This window comes from Chamaea fasciata, unplaced genomic scaffold (genome assembly GCF_029207755.1).
Source record: "Chamaea fasciata isolate MVZ Bird 193981 ecotype frontalis unplaced genomic scaffold, bChaFas1.0.hap1 SCAF_1, whole genome shotgun sequence".
NCBI classification, from domain to species: domain Eukaryota; kingdom Metazoa; phylum Chordata; class Aves; order Passeriformes; family Sylviidae; genus Chamaea; species Chamaea fasciata.
The window spans coordinates 108054402-108068818 of NW_027094086.1; positions in this window are offsets into that span (position 1 = coordinate 108054402).

The window sequence follows — 14417 nt, forward strand, 5'->3', positions numbered from 1 at the left end:
TGTTAACATCTTGCTGAAAGCTGCAGCAGATGTTGGAGTTTAAATTGCTTCTTCACACTCTTTTATTTTTGTGGTCAGTTTTGCCAGAATTTCTGTGAAGTCACAAAAGGCAATTAAGAAAGGCAGAACCAGGTCCTGAGCTGGGTATGGCTGTTACACCAGATTGCCCACACCAATTTTCTGGCACGCAGTTTTCAGTCATGCTAAAATACAGCAGACACAAAGTCTGAGTATGCAGAGGGGAACATTGTAGATCCCCGCCAAAATGTGTGTAAATCTTCCTGTCAGAACCAGGGACGGGATTTCACTGAAGCTACTCAAAAGACAAAGATGATAGGGAGAAGAGAAATTGTGTTAACCTACATCTTCTTGCATTTTCAAGACTGAAAATTTAGTGCCCTTCTAATCCTTTCGGAAGATTTTTTTATTTAGTGTTTCTTTTGCCCTGGCACTAAGAGGCTGCTGCCATCTGCCAAGGTACTGTCAGTCTGACCCACACATTAGCCAGGCCTTACACAGTTCCTCTGTCAGGGAGAAAGGAAGGGTGATGGGGAGCAGCCTGATTACAAGTCATCCATGATCCCTTCCTATGTACTGTCCAAAGTATACTCACTGGCACACACATACTTTGGGATCTCCTGAAGCCTCAGTGAGCCAGGGTTAAACATCCCCTCTCCCTGCTTCTTTTTTCTCTCCAGAATGGAGAAGAAAGTGGGGTCCAGTCTGCCTCGAAATCTTGAAAGTTTCAGGTGGACTTTGGGAAGAGAGGAGGTCCAAAGCAGAGTTGGGTCTCACAGAGATACAGGATATTTATTGTGGTCCAGTTTTTGTTTCTTGCCAACTGCAAACTTTTGCATTGATACAAAAGGAAAACAATTTTAAAAAGCCTATGTAAAAAAATTTTACACCACTTATTACACCATTATCATGATGCTAAGTGATTCTAAAGTACATAAAGGATCTAGAAAATCAGGTTTTATTTTTTATCAACATAGTTGTTTTTTTTTAAAATAGAGTTTATTTGATGCTAACTAGCCACTGCCTGACATACTGCATTATTTTTAATAAGACAAAAATCTTCTCCAGGATTGTTGTGGCTGAAGAATTAAGAAGATAATGTTTCCATTTTAGGAAATCCCCTGAAAACAAAATATAAAAAAGCATAAAAGCCACTAGTCTGATTTTCAGGGATCTTTATTGCTTAGGGCTGCCATCAGTCTCTGAGGCTGGAGGCAGCACTGCTTCTCCCAGATGTCAGCTCTACAATGCTGAAGGGTTTTACTGGTGTGGATTGAATGAGTGACTGGCTCATAAAACGACGTAGAGTTTACCCCAAAAATTCCCATTTCTGTATTAGTTCTGCCCCAGTGAGCTATCTCTCAGGCTGCCTGGCTCCCTGGTGATGTAATGCCCATGGGGTGAATAAATGAGCCTCTCCAGTTGTTTTGCCTAGACCTGATGCTAGAAAAGCCATTTATTTGCTTCTCTGAAGAGGCAGCAGTGGAGACCTGAATCTTCAGTGAATGGGAGGGGAATTTATTAAAGGCAAAGGAAGACTGCAGGTGTAAAATATTTGTCATACTAACACCTGAACAAACACATTGCTGTGCCCTTGCTTATCTCCTTCCCACTCACTGCCTTTATTGAGTCCTGTGTCCTGCTAACTGCAGAGATATTAATCAGGTGGCTAGATTAGGACAAAGTCACTGCCTCTGGATTGTCTTATCTAGACCATATAAATGTGTCATTATATAGATCAGGACTGGGCCTGAGTGGATTTTTATACCTTTGTGATGACCAAACTGCTCACTGTTTCCTGTTTACATGAATTCCCTGTGCCTCAGAGGGAAAACCAGCCTTCTCAGGGACTGTAGCAAAGTCCTCTGTTGTCCCATCTCTACAAAAATATATACAAATATGTGGTATTTTTCTCCAATTTCACTTTTATTTCATCGTTTGCATTCTTTTCCCCACAAATGTCCATTTTCTTCTCCAAAAAACAGTTTGATGAAGCAAGGTCTGTTTTCGACCCCACACATTTTGCAGCCCATAGTTGCATTGGTGTTCTGCAAACACCTCTCAGTGATTTCTGCTGTCCTGCACTTGTTAGACCTTGATTTTTTACTGGCTGTCCCTTTCTTTCCCCATTCTCCAGTTGTGCTATGGAGATGTTTATGTACCAGAATGAAGCTGCCCCAGCTGCACAGGGAGTGGTTTGCCCAAGGTGGCATCAGGACAGGGTGGAAGAAGTAAGAAGGGAAGGCAGCTGGGGCAGGCAGCACCACATTACCCTCACCATGGGACTGCATGGTATGAATTCCTCCTTTCTGCTTGTCTTCCCTCCTCTGCCACAGCAGGCAGAAGCCTGGTGGCTGTAACCTCAGTTTCGTTTTCTCTCTCAGATCCTGGGTTTAGCCTCTAGGGCAAGGTTGGACTAGATAGTCTTGGAGGTCTTTTTCAAGAACCTTAATGATTCTATGATTCTATCCATTGGATTGTGTCTACCTAGCCCACAGCCCTAGAAGTTGTGCCAGTTTCTTCTGTCATGAACAAAGCATGAAACTGATTTTTCACATACTGAAATTCCCAAATCTCTTCCTTTTCCTGTCCCCTTTTTTACATTTTTGATGACAGTAGATAAAAACAGTATGTATACAAGCGCTTTGAGAGTGTCACTGTCTGCCTCGTGTGCTAAAGGCACATCCAAAATGGGTATTTGACACACAAGATGCTTCTGTGCTAAAATGAGTTTTCTGCACTAAAATGAGTTGCAGGCACCACGGCAGCAGCACACTGCTATGCTCTAGCTGGGTTGCCTAGTCCCCAGCCATCAGAGAACCTCTGGAGGAGCTGACCTGGTTTTCAATCACCTTTTTCTGTTCTGTTCCTTGTTCTGTTTCTGGTTCATTAAAATTAGAGGTGGATTAAAGGTATATCCTGGGAACTGAGAGTCCTCATGCTTTGGAAATCTCTGAGTCACAGCTGAATGCAGATGAACAAAGGGGTCATGGCTGAGTAAAGGGGATGAGGTCACAAATCAATGAAGCAACTTTCTTATTTTTTATAAACAGCCAAGAAAAACACAGCAAAATCCTCACAGCTTAATGCATGGATTAGTACTTGTGTACAACATACATGGTTATGATATTCATAATCAAAATAAATATGTTTACCAGTTCTGTAAATCTCCATAAATTCTTCTTCCTCTTCTGCACGTAATATAATTCTCCAAAGACTTGAAAATGTGCATGGTGAGTCTCTAATGCACATTTTATTTGCTGATTTCCCGTGGCTCTGTACAGACATTTTAACTTCAACAGAACATCTCAGCAGGAACTTTCTTATCAGGATTTCTGAGACTCACAACTGTATTCAGAACATCCAGTAAAAAGATTCCTATGTCTCTGGAGACATTCCCGCTTAAAACCATATTTGCTTTCCTGGCAGTTTCCTCAGAGAGCCTTTGAATACGGGGAACAGTGCCATGAGTGTTAAGCTTTTCTCTCCCCATTGCTACAACTCCAGCAGGCGCCGAGTCTCATGCGCTTGTACTCGCCACGCTGCCGGGGAATCTGGTGTGTTGCGAAAATGACTGAGATTATCATGACAAAAGGTTCCCTCCACCTTTTGTACCAGGAACCTCTTTTGCCCTAGGAAATGTCTGTGTTTCTGAAAAAGGCTTAGCAGTAATCTTGCTGCAAATTGTTCTCTTAAAGGAGCCTCTCCTGTTCTCAGCACCCTGCGCTGTCAGAGGGAGTGCACGGGAACAGATACATCGTTTCTGGTGAATTTTGTGGTGCTGATTTCTACCACAACAGTGGTTTTCTTTGAGGGCTTTTCTGGGATAAAATAGAATGAGAATATCCGACATAAGCTGCTAAATATTAAAGGGAAAATTTGTCCTTTGTGCAGATACGATGAGGTCTTCTTGCTCCTTTCCGTCCCTTCATTCTCCATATGTGGCAGCCTCATGTCCCCTCACTGTTGTGAGTGACATTACAGTCAGTCCACGGAGGTTACAGCTGTACACAGGACCTTGCACTGTAGGTGTTTCATATAGCTCCCAAATGAGTGGAGAGCCAGAATGTGCTTGGGAACTACTAATGGCTCCATAAACTTCGAGGACGTAATTTTGAGTGGCTGTTAAGTGACAGGGAGGTCCCCAGAGTGATTTTGGTCATGTGTTCATTCCAAAGTAATGTGTGCATTAGCTATTTTTGGCTTGTTTGCACAATAAACATCTCTCACAGGTTTTTGCCTATTAAGTTCCCCCCCAGTGGCATTTATGAAGAGTGAGATTGTCACTCTCCCTGAGAAGCCTGCGAAAGGGTGATGCTGTCACTACTTCAGTAATGGTTGTGAGCTGAAGGCAGGTTTCAATGCCTTCAGTCAGAGGACACCATGTAGCCTCCATCATATCAAGGCAGGCAAGTCTTAGCTTTCTCTGCAGTGGAGGCAAGGGGGTAGAGGGAAACCCTGCATCAGTTTCTGGACAGAGTCAAGCACCAACACCCAGCCCGTGCAGGCATCTGTGAAGCAGAACTCGGGTTTCTGAATCCAAAGTCTCCATCTCACAGGTAGGAAATCATTCCCTTCAGACAGGTGTCATCTTGAGCTTTCAACTCTACTATTTGCTTGAAAAGATCTCATCCTGCTGTCAAAACAGCAAAGTCCTCACAATTTGTACTCCATCAGAAACTAGTAAATATGAAATGTATTCAAATGCAGAAAGCATTCTGTTACCTCCTTGCAGAAGCTGATCAATATCTTCTCTCTCAGCTGAACTGCTGCTTCAGTTAGCAGCAGACAAGCTGCTGGATTTAGGCTTCCTGGGCTGACTTTATTTTTAGCTGGGAGTGGCATTTTTCCTCTGGAAGCTCTCCCTGCCTCACATCACACAGTGAAAGCTGCTCGCTGGCATGACACTTTCCCCTCCTTGCTACTACATTCCCTCTGCTGACGTTGTAGCCTTCCAAACATCAGTTTGCTTATTAGATTACCATGCTGCCTGCAGTGAGGGAGAAAAAAAGCCCTAGAGCACAGCTTGGGCTGAGCATCATGCCGGGCACCTGCCTGCAAAGGGGCTGGCTGGCACTGAGGACACGGCAGGATGAGGCAGGCACTGGGGACAGGCAGGACAGCAGCTGCAAAGGGCTGGCACAGCAGCCTGGCAATGCTCTTGACCCCACCAGCACCTGGGACCCTGCTCTGTGTTGGGTCAGAAATCTTCCAGTTCAGGTCTGCTGGAGGGAGGTTATGGTGTGCTATGCATGGGTGAAGACAAATTATTTTTGTTGGAATTCACACAGGGGAAAAAAGTTTTGCTACTCATCTGGGGATTTTGAGGGGCTACACAGTCAGCTCTGATGAGAACTCAGGTTGGTCCTGACAAAAGCAGTGTGAGGATGTGCTGTGAGAGACCCCTCACAGCAGCTACCGCGTGTCTGGGATTTTGGCCAAAGTTCCCAGTGGGAGGAGCAGACTCCACAGCCTGGGCTGATGGAGACCCGAGAGAATAATGGCATTGTTTCCTGTGGTTTGCTCTCCATGTTGAGACCACGTGTGTTCCCCAGCAGGACTCATGCTGGTTTCAGTTACTCCTCTGATAGAGTTCCCACCAGCTCCACCTCTAGCAATGAGTCATAGTTCAAAAAGCACACTTCTATTAAAGAAAAAAACAGCAAACAAAGGGGGAAAACAAGAAGTCATCACAGCTACAAAGAAATTTTTAACTCCATTTCAACATCAAATAAATCTTTAGAGAGTGCCGAATATCTGTGGGAGGTGGATGAAGTCACCTCCATCTCTTAAATCTAATGACAGTTTATGGTGAAATGATTTGTGCACTGATCTATCTGTTCCAAAATATCTGTCCTTCAATCTCAAGACTCCTCCCTGCCCTTAAGAGCTGTGTCTCCAAATATTCCCTGCACAGCTGTGGTGTGTCCAGTGTCCACTGCTGTGGTACAATTATGCACAGTAAATATTAGCACTGAGGAGTACTGAATACCCAAGTGCTGGGCAGAATTAATGCAGTTCATGCCTCCTCTGTAGTCCAGGCATGCTTCCTAGGAGAGCAATGATATCCTGAGCAGGCAGGTAATAGCAGACTTCATACTGAAAAGATGCACAGATGATCCTTTGTCCCCACCTCTAAACCCCACCAAATCAGATGCACAAAACTGGCTGCCGCTCCCTTCTGGAGGAGCATGCTGCAAGAGGCAGAGTCTTGGCAAGGAGAGTATAAATCATCTGTGATACTCGAGCCTGTTTGAACTTTGCACTTTCTTTTCCTCACTAGATAACATTATTGAAATCCCAGTTTTAAAGACCCGCAAGGTCATAATGCAAAACTGAAAGGAAATAATTCTGCACATCTCTGACAGTCTCTCCTGCCAGGAGGATCTCCAGCTTGGGTCTGTGAACACATGAGTCTGTGTGCTTGTGTTTTAAAATCTCTGCATTATTGTGGCTAGATATGCCTCTAGGTCCATATAGTTTTCTGCTCCTACTATAGTGCAAGCATGCAAATTTGGGGGTTTCTTTATTATTTGCTTATGTGAAATAAGCCGCCTTGAGCCTGAGCTTTCTTCCAGCTCAGCTCTTCTGAGAGGAGTCTTTACTCCTGTTATTTCTCCCTAAGAATCATACTCCTTTAGTATTTAGAGCAGGAAGAACTGCCTTCTCTGTCACGTGGGATGAACTGGTGTAATGGCTCTTCATCTCTGTGTAGGGGGGCAAGTACCCACCCATGGTGGTCAAATGGCAGCCACCACACATGTGAGACAAGATGTGTTTGGCTACAACTGTATTTTAGCATTTGTGAAAACAAATGCTGCAGGTCAACAAACTCTGTGGCTTGGACATTTGACTCAGGAAGGACCATTAGAGTGGAAAATGTATTTCCTTTTGTGGTTTTCACCAGCTCACAGTTAATTTTTTTTGTCTCGGTGTCACCGATACTCCTGTCACTTCCCATGTCACTGATACTCCCAGAGTATTCTGAGAAACACCTGATATTGTGCAAGCACATGCTCCTGCTTACTTAGAGCCAGCCATGCTGATTAGCCAGACTGTGGGCAGCACAAAATATCCAGCCTGCTGCTGTTTGCTGTATTGCTCCAGAAGGGAGAAAAAACCCTGCTAGACATGATAATTCCCCCCCAAAAAACCCCAAACAAAAGTTAAAATTATATTAATTAATTTAACAGTAAACTCCATTAGGAGTAAATTTAGGTTCTTAGAGGGCTCCATGATGAAGTATAAATGCCTCATTAATATTGGATATATCAACCTGGGAGCAGATGCAAAGTCAGAGAGTAGTGACTGGCAATACAATGAGTCCACCAGACCCCATGCAGGGACGTTTCCTCTCGTTGCTCAGCTTGCATTCAGATACAGCCTGCTCTCCAAAGACACCATCTGTGCAGGTTTCCAGCACCTGGGTTGTACCCCTGCAGCACAGCCCTGGCCAGATTCCTCTGGCTTTTCAGGGCTTTTTGACCAGGGAAAGAAGCTGTGGGCAGGCTGAGGACAAGCCAGACCCCAGCTGACCTTGACGCTGTGTCCCACAAGCTATAAATACTGCTTTCTTCTTGGTATGCTGTGGGAAGAGTTGTCCTGTTAGAAACAGCAGTTCCTTGGTCTTCTCAGCTCTCCCGCCCTTCTGATCTCCAGAAGTAACTGCTGGGAAATCTGTAATACCCTTCTCTGAGCCAAGCCTGGTAAGTGGACTGTGATGCTTCAGGCCCTTTCATCCCAGCACGGAGCTGAAGTAATTCACCCATCTTAGTGCTGCTGTTTAATGGCACCTTTTCCAAACAAAAGTAGGAGTTTCTGGAGAGGCAGAGGTGGATGAAGGTCACAAAGTGGGGGTGGGTCCAGTGAGCACTGAGAGGGGGACAAACTCATGGAGGGTGCAGAGGGGGATAGATCTTACAAGAGCAATCCTTGCTCCCTTCTAGTTCCTCCTGGGTAGTAGGGAGTAGAGAATTTCTCTGTCTTCTCCAGGGGCTGTCTACTGAAGTGACTTCACCTGGTATTTCTTTTGGAAGGACTCAGGTGGTGGCAGTGGAGGAAATACCCAGATATTAGCTTCTGTTTTCAAAAGGTCTTTTCTTCCAACACCTGGAGAAGGACTTCACACAAGTAATATTTCTTTCTTGGGCTCAATCCAAACGTGTGCACTTCAGCTCCCTCTCCTCTGAGATCTTTGAGTTCCTTAGAGTGCTCTGTGCTGAATGAAGAATTTGGGACCAGATTCTGTTTCTCTCTACACACCTGGATCCTTCAGGAGGAAGAATTAGTGGGAATCTCCTTCAGTATGGATAGATGACGATGCATGTTCACTGAGCTGTTCCTGCTCTTATAGAGGGCACAGACACATGGCTTGCTCCGTATTAAGTTTGGGACATCTGGCCCACACCTGTGATCATTTCCCATACAAGTGGTGATGGTTCCTCCGGGTGTTCACAGAGCCTGGGTGTCACTAATGTCAGCAGGGCTTTCCCAGAGGTGTGGGGGGTCTGTCCTGCCCAAGCTGTGGGCAGTCCTGTTTTCTGCCACAGGTGAGCTGTCCTTGGGCATTGACACTGCACTTGGCCATGGTCCTCCCCTGCATAAAGTCCTTGTTGCAAGGCCTCTGATGAGGAATCTCTATTCCTTGCAAGATTAGCCCCTTATGAATATGTAACAGGTTACATTACCTTCTTGAATCTGATATGCCTGGCATAACTAAACTTCTGTTGTATATAATGGGAAAGTTTCAGTGGAAAATAGCATTGCTGATGTCTAACATCCTTCTCTAATTAACAAAGATAATTTTCTGCAATGTATGTGCACCTAATTACCATTCCACATGATCATTAAGATGTACATGCAGTTAGCAGGAGCCTCGCTGCTCACTCATCTGGAGAAACCTTATACCCCAGAGAGGGAAAGCAGGGCAGAGAAAAGTGCCTGGAAGTCCAGTATTGTGCTCTGAATGTGCTCCCGTCCATGAAGGAGATGCAGGATACTGCTTTGCCCTACCAAGGGGGATACAGCCATGAGTGGTCTTGGGGTTCGCCTAATAAACCAAGATGCACATTGCCAAGTCAGTGATGACTGTAAGCACTCTCAGTGTTTTTTTGCTGAGGTGTTTATGTACCTCTCACTCTGTTTTCTCTGGGGCTTAGCATGACGTCCATCCTCTCCTAAATTCCTCATGAAGCTGGAAACTTCTGTTATCAGGCACACAGCGACTCAGGCACAGTCTGTTCCTTCCTCTGCTGAGCTGACTGCTATCTGACTGTCTTGCAATCTCCCCTCTTATTAATTCAGCTCTGGCAGGCAACTGAGTGCTTCTTGCTCTGGCTGAGGTGCTAAGTCTGGGAGAGGGAATGCATCACGTTAATCGTTGCTGTATCTGACCCTGTGTCTGGTTTCAATAAGGTGACGGGGTGCGTGAGAAGGTGACTGCTATGCTCAGAAACATGGGAAGTGTTTGTGGGGAGGAGTGAAACCATGCCAAGATAATAACTGGGAATGACTCTATTTGCAGAAGCCTGTAGTGGGTCACAGCACAAATCTATAAGGTTAGGTTTTTCCAGGTAGACTGCATTGGAGTGTGACAGCACCTTGTAAATGCTGACGGAAGTAACACCACAGCCTCAGTGGGAGGAGCGATTTTAAGGTGCCAGCCAGCACCATGTCTGAGTGTGACTCTGAGACCATACATAGCACCTCAATCCCTTGCCTGCAGAGCAGCTGGCAGCTCATTCCTGCCCCATTCACCACGTTTTTACTAGATCTCTGCCATGAGTTGGGAATGGTGAGCTGTGTGGGTTAAAGATGAAGAACACATTTATTCAGATTCCCACAAAACAAAATTATTCAATTTTGCAGATGACTTATTATGGCAAGCACCTTTTTTTGCTGGAGGGAGTGAGCTAAGTCAAGGAAGGAGATGCTTGTGCCGTATTCATTAGTTCAGAAACTCTGAAGGACTGAGAGTAACTCCAAGAGCACATGGGAAAAGCAGATTTGCTGACAAGTAAAGATCAGATGCCATTAGTTATTTTCCAAAGCAAAAGAGACAAGTGAATATTCAAGGCTTGTTCCAAATCATGGTGAAGTCCGAAAGAGTATTCTCTCTAGAGTCCGTGGGTACCGGCACAGGTTGCCTGTAGAGTCCAAGAATGAGCTGATCTCAGTTCCTCTTTGTTAGCTTATTTATTTGTTTATTTTTGCTCAGGAGGTGCAGAGGACTTTCCGCTGATAACGAGTGCACAGCTGACGCGTCTCACACTGTGCCTGAGAGCCACAGTGAGTGATTTGTGAGGGTTTTCAGCCACCTCCGCCCTCACGAACACCGCTGCAAACCCCTGAGGGAGCTGCTGGGAGAGGCGCTTGTTTCACCGCTGTCTCTCCCTCCTCCTCTTCAGCAACACGCAGACTGAAAATCCCACCCTCGGTGATTCAGATCAACAGACGGCCCTGTTATTTCTCAGACTGAGAACTCCTAACATTTCCTGCTGACAGCTATTTTGGGAATATTAAGCCTGAATGTTTTGGTGGAAAGAGAATTCAAAGGGCCACAAGAGCAGGGGAATAAGTGAATGAACCCAAGCAACTCAACAACACAAAAAATTTTGTAACGCTTTTTTTTAAACACAGAGGGAGCTTTGATAGCTCACATGGCAACAAAGACTTTTGTCATGCAGGCTTCTTGGAGTTAATATGAAAGCATCTCCATTGTGCCAGCATTCCGTTGCAGGAAGCAAAGCTTGTAGTGGAGCGTGAGATAAAAATATTTGTAAGGCTCATCACTTTTTGACATCTCCATTCCAACACTTCCTCCCCAAAGCGGTGTGTGCAGACAGCTCTGCCGTGACTGCTACTTCTGATCTTCAGCCTCACCCAGCAAACACGCTTGGAGCACATGTGCTGATGCAAACCCTGTGAGGAGGTGGAGGAACTTACAGTGACAGCCTGAAACCAATGGGGATAGCTCATCTCTTCAAGGTGAGATCCGGCCTCCAGCGAGCAGTCATTATTCCTCATGCTGAAGCACAAAGGAGCTGAATCTGTCTATGAAATTATATTATTCTACGGCAGTGGAAAAAAATTGATGTCCTGTGGTCACAATTACACAGATGCTGGGCTATGCTGGAGACCACTACATGGTTTTGTTTTGATTTTTAAAAAAGCAGCTGAGCATTCAGGTCATTCTATAAAACAAAATCTCTGATTTTTAGCTGAAGTACTGCAGGCACTGGATTAGGATCTGGGTGACTAATTTCAAAAGCATAGTTCTTTTGGAACAAAAGTACTATGCTTTTTATTCCTCTCTTTTTGCTACCTTCTGCCTCAAGATCTCAAGGCAGAGGAACATTTGTACAAATTGCTAACCAAGAACATACAATATTTATCCACAATAAGTGCTTTTACATCAAGAGCTCTTTGGAGCAAAATGGTGCATATGAATTTGCATTTTAGAAGAAGATTCAGCCTTTCCAGGCCTGTGCAGTGAAGATCCTGCCCTGCTAAATATTTCCCTGTAGCTGAAAAAGCCTTTAGTATCACCCTGGTGCCCAGTCATTGTGAACTTGGGTAGATGACATCGTTCACATGGGAATGTTTGAAATGCAGTGTGCAGTACAGTTACAGGGAATATAAAGGAAGGTGTCAGGACACTTGGGGCTTGCTACTGCCTAAGAGTGCAGAGTATATGTCATAACCATTTGGAAAGCCACAGGTTTCCCAAGCTCACTTTCAGCCTCCAGGCATGTATTTTTGTGCATACCACATGGTAGGACACATCCATCCTCACAGTAGATAGTGTGGCTTGTGTAGGAAAGCCAGAGACTGACTTTCAGGTGGTCAGACCACAGTTTGTTGACATGCCTGGACAGTCTGGAATTCAGAAAAAAGAGAGAAAGATTCATGACACTATTCTGGACTTGAAGTTGCTGTGTGTAGTACTTTCTTGCTACTCCACAGAGCAGACTGAGTAGGAAAATGGAAAAAAAAAAAAAGTATGTAATAATTTGAATTTGAAAGTGAATTTTGATTTGATTGAGTTCAGCTGTCCTTCTGTGTTTGACTTCTCCATTTATTTGTATATTCAAGCTCTACAAGACTGGGGGCTTGTGGAGAGAATTTTAAACAGAGATGTTAATGTACTGACCATCGGTGAATTCTGAATAGTTTGTTAGTTACATTCTTGTAAAGTTTACACTGTTCTGTTTTGTTACCTGACTCCCCTTACCAGGAAATAGAAAGGGAAATAGTTGGATATAGCAAATATTGGATATTATAATTTATAATGGACTGCTCTCCATGGAAGACATTATTCACTGATGTTACTATTGAACCTAAATAATGAATAAATTAGAGAATGTTACAATCTGTTTATAGAGAGTTGTCAGACAAAGGTGAAATTCATCTAAAAAAAATTACTTGCAAATGGCTTGCTGAGCTTTAGTTCTTACTCCTGTGTCTCTGAGGCACCTTGACTACGCACAGGCCAATAACCTTCAGTTCCAGCACGGCAGGCTATAAACTCCTCTACCTGACTCAGAGAATCAGAAGAATTTTAATTAAAATATTTGTGAATATTCATGCCCTCCTTCAGCTCCAAAGTGACCTCAAAGCAGAAGGGGGCTTTGGTTGTCAGGGTAAGTTGGTCATCCTCCTTTCACCTCTCTTGACGCTGAATCTCGTGTGAAAATTAATTTTGCATTGTGTCAGAGTAACAGCAAGGGGCTTAGTCCTACAGGTCCTACATTTTGGATGGTGAAGCTCATTTGTGCCTCTTGACTCTCAGTACAGCATGGGTGGGGTGAAAATAATGGGCTAATGTCATGTATAATGTAGAGTAGTGGTCGTTGCCACCTGGAAAAGGGAGACTTAGATCAGTGATCACTCAGCCAGGGTAGAAGGCTGCAATCTCATGTCAGTGCTGATGGGCTTGCTTGTGTTAACAGGCTGCTGTTAGCATAACCTCTTTTGGGAAAAGTCTTTTCAATACGGGATATCTCTGTTGTGTCAGAGACTTACAGAAAAAAAAAAAAAAAAAGCACCATTTTGCCCAGACACTTTAGGTTTTAAAGCACTGGTGTAGGTCCTTAACTTCCTGTCATTTTTCCTCATTATGTTTGTGACATCTAATTATCACATGGATATGAATTCTGAAGTGGCCCATGCCCTTTCCCTGCCTATTCCTATTTCAATAAAATAAACATTATAATGTCTGCTGTTCTCACAGGGGTGCTGTGAGGGACCATTTTATGGTCTTTTGTCTAAGAAGAGAAGCTATAAAAGTTCATAATGTCTTATTAGTTATGCAGATCAGTTTGGAGTGTCCATAAAGGCTTTTCAAGACATTCTGCATGAAGTGTTTTGAACCAGTGAGGCCCCCCCTACTTTGTAGTGCTGCAGGTCAATGGGGTTCATCCTACCTCGAGCACCCTGGGATGGGAGACATGGGTTAGTTACATTGTCTTCACAGACATGCATGAAGAAATGGGGGAAACAATCTGTTGAAAGAAACAAATCAGGGCACTCATTCTTCCCACTCAGTTACCGTAAACCTGCTTGTCTCCCTGTTCTTATCAAGGCTTGGATTTTATTTTATTTTTAAAATCCCCCTCTCTCTGAACAGTCTCTAAGGGAGGCACTGGGTTATTGTCCTTTTGGCTTTCCCATTTGAGATTGAGTTGAGATTAGCTGGGGCATAACTCCTGCCTCAGTTGCAGTGCCCTTGCTTTGATGCAAATATTTCAGCTTTAAAGTAATCATCTCTCCCCAGCAGCTGCCAACCACACCCCCACCCTCAGAGGCTGTTGTGTCCTGAGATTCACATGGGCAGAATAAATAGACATTTGCTGAAGTTCCTCACATAAACGTTTGGCAAGACCCACCCCACCCTTCCATGAACCAGACCCTTTGGTCTGGTTCGCTTTCCCTCTCTGCCTGACTGTTCTGCTGTAGGAGCCTGTTGTGATTTCCCCAAGTGAATCCTTTTGGGAGAGTCATTGGAGGACAGTGCCATAACTGAAACAGCATACCAGAGCTGAGTGAACATTATAACAAGCTCTTCTCCAACCTGTGGCCTAAGAGAAACACAAAAACAAAATCTGGGTTGGGGGGTTGCTGTTATTATGTTATAGAGACTGTGATTTCCCTTCCTATGTTTTGCCACTATCTTGTTTTTCACTTTCCACCTCTGCTCTGTATGAGATTACAAGGCTTCAAAAGCATTTAGCTATTATCCAGAATATAAAATCTCAGCATGACCTGCTGGTAAAATCATAATCCACTGTGATACAATATGTGCCATCTCTTCTCTAGGTTAAATCTAACCAGAAAAGAGGAGCCTGTAGCATTTCCTCATCCATCCTGCAAACACCAGCCTGGCGGGAACAACCAGGACC